This window comes from Eriocheir sinensis, chromosome 16 (assembly GCF_024679095.1).
Source record: "Eriocheir sinensis breed Jianghai 21 chromosome 16, ASM2467909v1, whole genome shotgun sequence".
In the NCBI taxonomy this organism is placed as follows: domain Eukaryota; kingdom Metazoa; phylum Arthropoda; class Malacostraca; order Decapoda; family Varunidae; genus Eriocheir; species Eriocheir sinensis.
The window spans coordinates 4,691,080-4,700,138 of NC_066524.1; the positions used below are offsets into that span (position 1 = coordinate 4,691,080).

Sequence of the window (9,059 nt, forward strand, 5' to 3'; positions counted from 1 at the left end):
TCGTAGTTCCTCCTCATGAGCCCTGCACCAGCTTGAACCTTGCCCTTGTCCGCCTCATCCTCTCTGCTAGAGGGCCCCAGAGTGGACTGCCGCCGGCCCTCCACTCCAGGAAGGACTCCCTGGCTGCACCATGCGCCCCCGCACCACTTCATTCCAGCCAGGAATCTGCCTCCATTTCCTGCACGTGCCGAATAATGTCTCACTAGCACGCACCATGCTTCCCACCAACGACTGATGAAGCCCATCGAGGGCGTCATGATGCCCGCTTACAAGACAAGTACTCTGGAAGCAACATAACCTGACAGGAGCAATGACAATGTCTCTCACAAACTCTGTCACCACCCGACCATACTCCTCTCCAGAGCTGGGCACTTCCGATCATCAATCCGATCGTCCGATCTTCCGATCTGATCGGAACAGCAATTGGCGATCGGAATGCAAAGATTGGATCATCTTTGTAAAAGGTAATCGGACTGTGGAGATCGGAACTTCACAAACCAACTTCCGATCACCGATCACATAAAATAAAGTGGTCAACGTTGTCATGGCAACAAGTGACTGCGGACTTAGAATTATTTTTATATACGTTGCTAAATAGTTACTTCAATAAGCGTCTTTATTTATAAAACTGAGCGATAATTATTGATCGTTAATTTATTTAATCCTGGTAAGGTATCGTGAACGAGACGCGCTGGCGCAAAGTCGCTGTATTTGCTTGGGGGAACTTGTTACACGACGCCATGACAGTGTGGTGTGGGCTGCAGTAGTGGGCTTCCGCTCACTCCAGTAACCGAGTGGCCTGCCCTAGTTGTCAGTTATGCATTTTCTGCTGCAGTGTTACCACCCTCTAATGGCGGCAGCGGCAGTTTATTTTCGGGAAACCAACAAGACCTAAGCTAAAATGGGGGGCTTCGCCCCGCCTCGACCCCTTCTTAACTGGGGAGGGCTTGCCTTCCTCGACCCACCCACCCGTCGGGCTCCCCCCGCAACAAGAGGAGAAGGAAGGAGGTCTCGCGAGACAGCGCAACATGCCGCCCAGACCACGGCACCAAACTAACGACCCATACCCCTCCCATCCAATAACTTATCTAACCTCTTCTTGAATGTATCTATCGTGTTGGCGCTCACCACATGACTTCTACGTCTGTTCCACTCATCCACCACTGTTGGTAAACCAATTCTTGCCTATGTCTTTGTTGAACCTAAACTTATCCAACTTAAACCTATTGCTACGTGTCCTACCCGGTGTTGTGTCATCTGCCATCCACGTATCCTAAGACATCCCATCCAATCTGCGCATGCGCGGGATTTGTTTACAAACAAAGAGTGGACGAATTGCGACACGGTACCGTGTCTTTGTCGACTTCCTATCGCGATATGTCCCACCTGAGTTTTTTTTTTTTTATCTTTTTAAAAGTAAATGTTGACGTATGTTTCGAATTTGAAAATTGCTTGAAATATGAAAGTTTCTTCCTGCACCCTTTGTATGTCAGTAAATGAGGTAAATGAGGTATGTCGGTAAATGTGATAAATGAGATAACCTGCACCCCTTGTATGTCGGTATATGTGATAAATGAGATAACCTGCACCCCTTGTATGTTGGTATATGTGATAAATGAGATAACCTGCACCCCTTGTATGTCGGTATATGTGATAAATGAGATAACCTGCACCCCTTGTATGTCGGTATATGTGATAAATGAGATAACCTGCACCCCTTGTATGGCGGCAAATGTGATAAATGAGATAACCTGCACCCCTTGTATGTCGGTATATGTGATAAATGAGATAGCCTGCACCCCTTGTATGTCGGTATATGTGATAAATGAGATAACCTGCACCCCTTGTATGTCGGTATATGCGACAAATGAGATAACCTGCTCCCCTTGTATGTCGGTAAATGTAATAAATGAGATAACCTGCACCCCTTGTATGTCGGTAAATGTAATAAATGAGATAACCTACACCCCTTGTATGTCGGTAAATGTAATAAATGAGATAACCTGCTCCCCGTGTATGTCAGTAAATGTGATAAATGAGGTACCCTACACCCCTTGTATGTCAGTAAATGTGATAAATGAGGTACCCTACACCCCTTGTATGTCGGTATATGTGATAAATGAGATAACGTGCTCCCCTTGCATCTCGGTAAATGTGATAAATGAGATAACCTGCACCCCTTGTATGTCGGTAAATGTAATAAATGAGATAACGTGCTCCCCTTGCATCTCGGTAAATGTGATAAATGAGATAACCTGCACCCCTTGTATGTCGGTAAATGTGATAAATGAGGTAACCTACACCCCTTATATGTCGGTAAATGTGATAAATGAGGTAACCTACACCCCTTGTATGTCGGTAAATGTGATAAATGAGGTACCCTACACCCCTTGTATGTCAGTAAATGTGATAAATGAGGTACCCTACACCCCTTGTATGTCAGTAAATGTGATAAATGAGGTACCCTACACCCTTGTATGTCGGTAAATGTAATAAATGAGATAACATGCACCCCTTGTATGTCGGTAAATGTGATAAATGAGGTACCCTACACCCCTTGTATGTCAGTAAATGTGATAAATGAGGTACCCTACACCCCTTGTATGTCGGTAAATGTGATAAATGAGGTAACCTACACCCCTTGTATGTCAGTAAATGTGATAAATGAGGTACCCTACACCCCTTGTATGCCAGTAAATGTGATAAATGAGGTACCCTACACCCCTTGTATGCCAGTAAATGTGATAAATGAGGTACCCTACACCCCTTGTATGCCAGTAAATGTGATAAATGAGGTACCCTACACCCTTGTATGTCAGTAAATGTGATAAATGAGGTACCCTACACCCCTTGTATGTCAGTAAATGTGATAAATGAGGTACCCTACACCCCTTGTATGTCAGTAAATGTGATAAATGAGGTACCCTACACCCCTTGTATGTCAGTAAATGTGATAAATGAGGTACCCTACACCCCTTGTATGTCGGTAAATGTGATAAATGAGGTAACTTTTTTTTGTTTACATCTCAGCCTATAGCGCCGGTAGGTTTTTTTCAGGGGCCTGGTGGTCGGCCTAAGCACGTCATGGCGCAGGCAATTTTTATAGTGGCGCTAGTTATGCTTGGCTCATGCTGCCCCCTGGAACTCATTTTTTATTCACTTGTGCGGTTTCTTCTAGAATCCGGGATGATAGGTGGTATTCTGGACAGCCTGTGGGTAGTCTTAAGCCACTCGGCGGTGACTAAAAAATCCCAGGTGGTAGCGTGGGGATTCGAATCGACATTGTCCATGGCGTGATGAATGCTGGCCCCACACGCTAATCACTCAGCCACCGCCTACCCTTGTATGTCAGTAAATGTGAAAAATGAGATAACCTAAACCCCTTGTATGTCGGTAAATGTGATAAATGAGGTAACCTGAAACCTTGTATGTCAGTAAATGTGATAAATGAGATAACCTGCACCCCTTGTATGTCGGTAAATGTGATAAATGAGATAACCTACACCCCTTGTTTTTATGTAAATGTGATAAATGAGATAACCTACACCCCTTGTATGTCGGTAAATGTGATAAATGAGATAACCTACACCCCCTTGTATGTCAGTATATGTGATAAATGAGATAACCTACACTCTTCTGATTGATGGTCATGTTTCTCGGATTCTCTCCATTTAATGGTAAGCTATCTGAATTATGGGGTCCATGTCATTCATAAAATTGGCCATTTTCCCATAAAAGCTGCCATGCTGTCTTGCCGCCATCTTGCCTGGACCAACTACGATATCAACACTGTGTTTGTAAACATCGGGTTCCGCGCATGTGCAGATCAGGATGGGATGTCTTAGGATACGTGGATGGCAGATGACACAACACCGGCTCACTTAAAATCAAAACCTTAATGCTTATGTTCTTGTAACTAATTTATTTACGGACCAATATCTTTTATTCAGAAAGCTATTTAATCAGGAAGGATAGGAGATTAATGATCATTATCACTCGTTTTTTTTATAGAATAGTAAAAAATATTTCCTAGATATCGATGATAAAATATTTAAAAGTTGAAAAATGTTTGTCAAAAACCTAAATCAACTTCAAACAAAAGTTAAAATAGCGAACATAATTCCTTTTTCATACTTTCATAAAATGAATAAAAAGAGTAGACTTAAATAATTGCCTAAAATAGGAAGTTAAGATAACATGTTTTCTTACCATGTCCTATATACCAAACGAAAGAGGAAAAATAAAGATATTTATAAACAAATAATGAAGTTATTACTTATTTTAAATTATTACTTAAAGAACGCCTAAAATAGATGTTTCTTGTAATTATTATTTTAAAAGATAATAAAATTTTTTATAAGTTTTAATGATCGGATGATCGGAATGGTGATCGGAACAGCAGTACTTAAAAAAATGATCGGATGATCGGAATCGGATCAGTTGCCCAAACCGATCGGATGATCGGGGATCGGAACAGCAAAAAAGTGATCGGTGACCACCACTGCTCCTCTCTTTTTCTTGTGTCCCGAAAATCCCACTTAACCATTGCCACCCTATCCTGCCTGGCAGGAAGCCCATTAATTTTTGCCCAAATTAGAGGAGAAAATGGTCAGAGGAGACACTGTCGTATAGGATTGTGCACTCATCCCAAGCACTGTGCAGACATGGTAATAGCACAGCATGGTCCAGCCAGGTGCGAGAGAGGCACCCCATGTTGACTTGAGTGTAGGTAGTCGGGGGGAGCGCCCTCACCTCGACTACCACCATGTCCCGCTCCTCACACATGTGTTGTAGGTCACTGAAGAAGGGGGTGCCAGGAACAGCATTGCAGTCCCCCAAAATACAGATATACTACTCCTGGGCGCTGACCACCCACGAGACAAGTGCCCCTAAACACATTGCTTGGTCATCCCTGTTCTCCCTGATGTTGGTAGGGAGATACACATTCACCAGGAGGAGGGAGAGCCTGTCATCCTTGTAAGTAATGCTCAGGACTCGGGGGTCCTGACCACCACGCACCCGGATGTGCTTACTGAGGCTCTTATGCCACAGAAAGGTGAGCTCCCCCGTAAGGTCTCCCCCTCCTCAGGACCTGAGTGTCGTAGAGAACGACACAAAGTCCTCGTGGATAGTGTTTGGCCTGTGCAGTTCATCCCCGCGAACCCATGTTCCTTGCAAGGCCAGGATATGGACCTGGCCTAATAGGTCCTTACTACCGTAGTGTTAGTCTTCTCCATTCCCGTTCCCTTCCCTTCCCTTTCCCGTGGCCATAAACCGCAGTGTTAATCGTCCCCATGTAGTTGGGGTTACTTTACGCTACCCCGTGAGGGACCGGATGGGGTCGGAAAAGTGTTGACTCTGCGGGGTAGAAAGCAGGACATTTTCAGATTTCCCTTCGTATATTTCATAAATAAATAGTTTTCCATTTGCTATTAGAGAAGGACGTATATTGAAAAGTATCAGAATATTTTTTTGACTGATATTATATCGCAAACTTTGCTGAAGTTCATATATTTTTTTTAGTTTGTAAAGACTCTGGTGTTTCCATTTGATTGTAAATGTACAGTTATTCCTGAAGGTTCATTTATAATTGTCCCCAAGAATGGCAAAAGACGGCAGATTGAGGACTAAATATTACATTATTATGTGAATACTTAACATATACCATAAAAAATAGCATTTCTTGGCGACCACCTTGATTTAAGACAAAAATGCCATAAATGACACGACCTGGCAACCCCTATGTGGCTGCCAAGTGTGTGTGACCAGTCATGGATACCAACCTGTCTCAAATTAACTTACCCGCGTTACCTGTTATTTACCTGTAGATCAACAACGCTATTGTTTTGTTTTATGATATATAATGTATATGAATACAATGGTGTGTGAAAAATGCATTATTTATTTCGTTTTCTGTAACTATTGGTTTGAAAGTGCTGCCAACATTATTATGACGTGTGGATTGGTCTTGGTCTGGCCCTCATATCTGTCCCAGGGATGGGAAGGTGACGGGGCGGCTTATACATACCCCAGTGGGGCATAGTCACATCTCCTACACGAGTACGAAAAATGGAGAAATGTCACATTTCCTACACATAGTCCATCATATTTCCTACACAAAAACATGAATGCGGCACAATTCCTGCACAAAAAACTGAGTATCCAGCTTATTTCCTACACAAATCAGTGCATCCGGCGTAGCTCCTCCAGTTATACTGTCATATCTCCTACAATTGTGAGAGTACGTAGAGTGTCCAAAAGTGAAGCAAAACTAAACTGAAAAAAATTCAAATTTTGTTTCAAGAGCATATTCATCCATGTTTTATTTCTTTTTGACATATGTATATAAAATTATACTGTAAAAAAGTTAAAATTTGATTTCTGGAACATATTAATTTAAAAAAGGAACCTTTAAATGAATATCTCAAGCCTGTCATGAATGGTAGTTCGACACACAAGTCGTTTTGCAGGGCTGTTATTATCTGCTGCAGCCACAAGAATATCTATGCAATATGCAGAGGTGCCACAGTGTCGATAGAGCAGCAGAACCACTGTTTTTTTTCCTTTCGTCTTAGGCAGATGCTGCACCGACGTTCGAGAGCACGCTGGCTTTCGCGATGTAGGAAATAATTATGACCTGTAGGAAATGTGACTGGAGGCGTGTGGGAATTGTGACTGAATAGATTTTTGTGCGTAGGAGATGTGCTGTATCCCTGTAGGAAATATGACACTACTCGGAAAATTGCTAAAGCTGTAGATGTGACGTGTAGGAAGTGTGTCGTAGGAAATATGACGCGCCCCCACCCCAGTCCCATGTATGGGGATGATAACGGGAAGGGAATGGGGAAGACTAACACTATGGCCGTTAGACCTTAATTGATATGGGGATCGCTGCTCTTGATCCTCTAACAACATGCCCAGATACCTATAGGGGAAAGTGGGGTAAGATGAACCACTTTTTAGATTTTTCGACCTGGGGTCTTCCCTGGTAACGTGACCCTGTCTCTGTCGGTGTTCATTTGAGCAGCTGTCATTTACCTTTAACCATAAAAAAAAAAAAAATTATATTCTCCTGATAAGGCTTTCACCTTTTTAAAGCCTTTAAAAAAAAAGTGTTGAATGGTTCAACTTACCCCCACTTAAGGGGGTAAGTTGAACCCTACCGTGGGATAAGTTGAACCTCACCGTGAATTAAATGAACAAGAGGATATCTACATCAAAACAACGGATATTACAAATGTTTATTTATCAATAATACATGCACATCCTTTAAGAAGTAAATAAAAAATAAATAGATAAAATCCTTATGAAAATTTAACAATGTTTAGTGATTTTGCTTCAAAACAGAGGATATTACAAATGTTTATTTATCAATAATACATGTACATCCATTTATCAGTAAATATGAAATAAATAAATAAAATCCTTTTGAAAATTTAACAAAATGTTTAGTGATTTTACTGCAAAACAGAGGATATTACATTTTTTTTTATTTATCAATAATATATATATATATATATATATATATATATATATATATATATATATATATATATATATATATATATATATATATATATATATATATATATATATATATATATATATATATATATATATATATATATATATATATATATATATATATATATATATATATATATATATATATACACTTTTAGAAGAAGAAATAATCCTTTTGAAAATTTAGCAAAATGTATATTGATTTTACTTGACAGTGCACTTATGTCCATCAACAGGCCTACGAGAGATTGAATCTTCCCAAGTCACATGGGAACACAAACTGGTTCTACTTTCGCGTGCCATCGTCGAATGCAGCGGAGGCCCTTTTCCCCACATCGAGGGAAACAGGGCCCGGCCCGTTTTTCTGATGTACTTTCGCGGCATCTGAAATCAAATAGATTACAATGAGGCTTAAAAACTAATCATTCACACATGATGGGGTAAGATGAACAGATGGTTCATCTTACCCCAAACTTAAAGGTTCATCTTACCCCTCCGCAGCCATTTTGAACGAATCGTTTGTAAACATGGTAATGCAAACCGTTACAATCGAAAACATGGACAGAAGAATTATCAAATACTAAACGAATCACCAGCAATTTGCAACAAAAGTAAGACTTATACATACCAGAGTAATTGACGATATTTCCAGCTTCCAATATTTTAATTTTCGATGGAAGAAACAGTTTTTTTGCTGTAAAAACTGACAGACTTTCCATAGGAACGTCTCGCTGCTACCAGAGACACGTGGTGACTACTGGCTTTGGATGTGCTGCATTAGAGCTTGATGCGATCTGTGGTTCATCTTACCCTACGGTTCATCTTACCCCACTTTCCCCTACTCTTTTCTTGTAGCTACTTATTACATTTCCACCTAGCACCCTAGTCCTGTCCCTATCAGACTCATCCCCATTCACTACCAGAACTTGTTTTGTTTTTCTCCTTGATGAACCTAACACTGAAATCCTGGCAGTAATCAGTCACGTCATTGAGCATCTCCTGTAGTCCCTTGTGGGCCTCGCTAAGGATTACCACATCGTCTGCACCCACAGCACGTCATTTCTCACTTTCACGCCATAACCTGTATATTTCACTCTCACCGCTAATTCTTCTACATAGAGCCTGAAAAGCAGAGGGGACAGCTAGGACGCACCCCTGTCTCACTCCCTTTTTTTTTTTTTTTTATACGTCGCAGCCTATTGCGCCGTTAGGCTTTTCCCTGGTGGGGCCTGATGGTCGGCCCAAAATCTAATTATAACAAGTCTGGTCACTTCCTGCAAAAATCTCGTCGGGCCCGCGCATGACGTCAAGTTGCCTTCAAAGGCGGGGTCCGTTGTGTGTAGCCGAGTCAGTCTGCAACGAGACGGGGTTGGGTGCACAGCGTTGACGTGGACCAGGATGCCTAATAAATGTACTGTAGGTGGCTGCACATCCAATTATAAACACAAACGTGGAATTATGATTTTTGTTAAATAAGAATGGTATACTTGGAGTTAATGAAGAAATAATAGAATGACTGACAAGGTAGTATACAG

The 9,059-nt window shown here is 41.3% G+C and overlaps 2 long non-coding RNA genes across 3 annotated transcripts; one reads left to right on the forward strand and one right to left on the reverse strand.

Moving 5' to 3' along the window:
- Positions 1-2,017: 2,017 nt before the first annotated feature.
- LOC126999602 (uncharacterized) lies at positions 2,018-2,955 on the reverse strand. Its single transcript, XR_007753463.1, has 3 exons — positions 2,807-2,955; positions 2,340-2,472; positions 2,018-2,087 (listed from the first exon to the last, which is right to left on the reverse strand). It is a non-coding gene; the product is annotated as an uncharacterized LOC126999602 (long non-coding RNA).
- Positions 2,237-2,979, forward strand: LOC126999601 (uncharacterized). Of its 2 annotated transcripts, none has more exons than XR_007753462.1 (3): positions 2,237-2,460; positions 2,544-2,669; positions 2,837-2,979. It is a non-coding gene; the product is annotated as an uncharacterized LOC126999601 (long non-coding RNA). The 2 variants fall into 2 exon arrangements; XR_007753461.1 differs by having other exon boundaries at positions 2,245-2,460; positions 2,544-2,627; positions 2,837-2,976.
- The last annotated feature ends 6,080 nt before the right edge of the window (positions 2,980-9,059 follow it).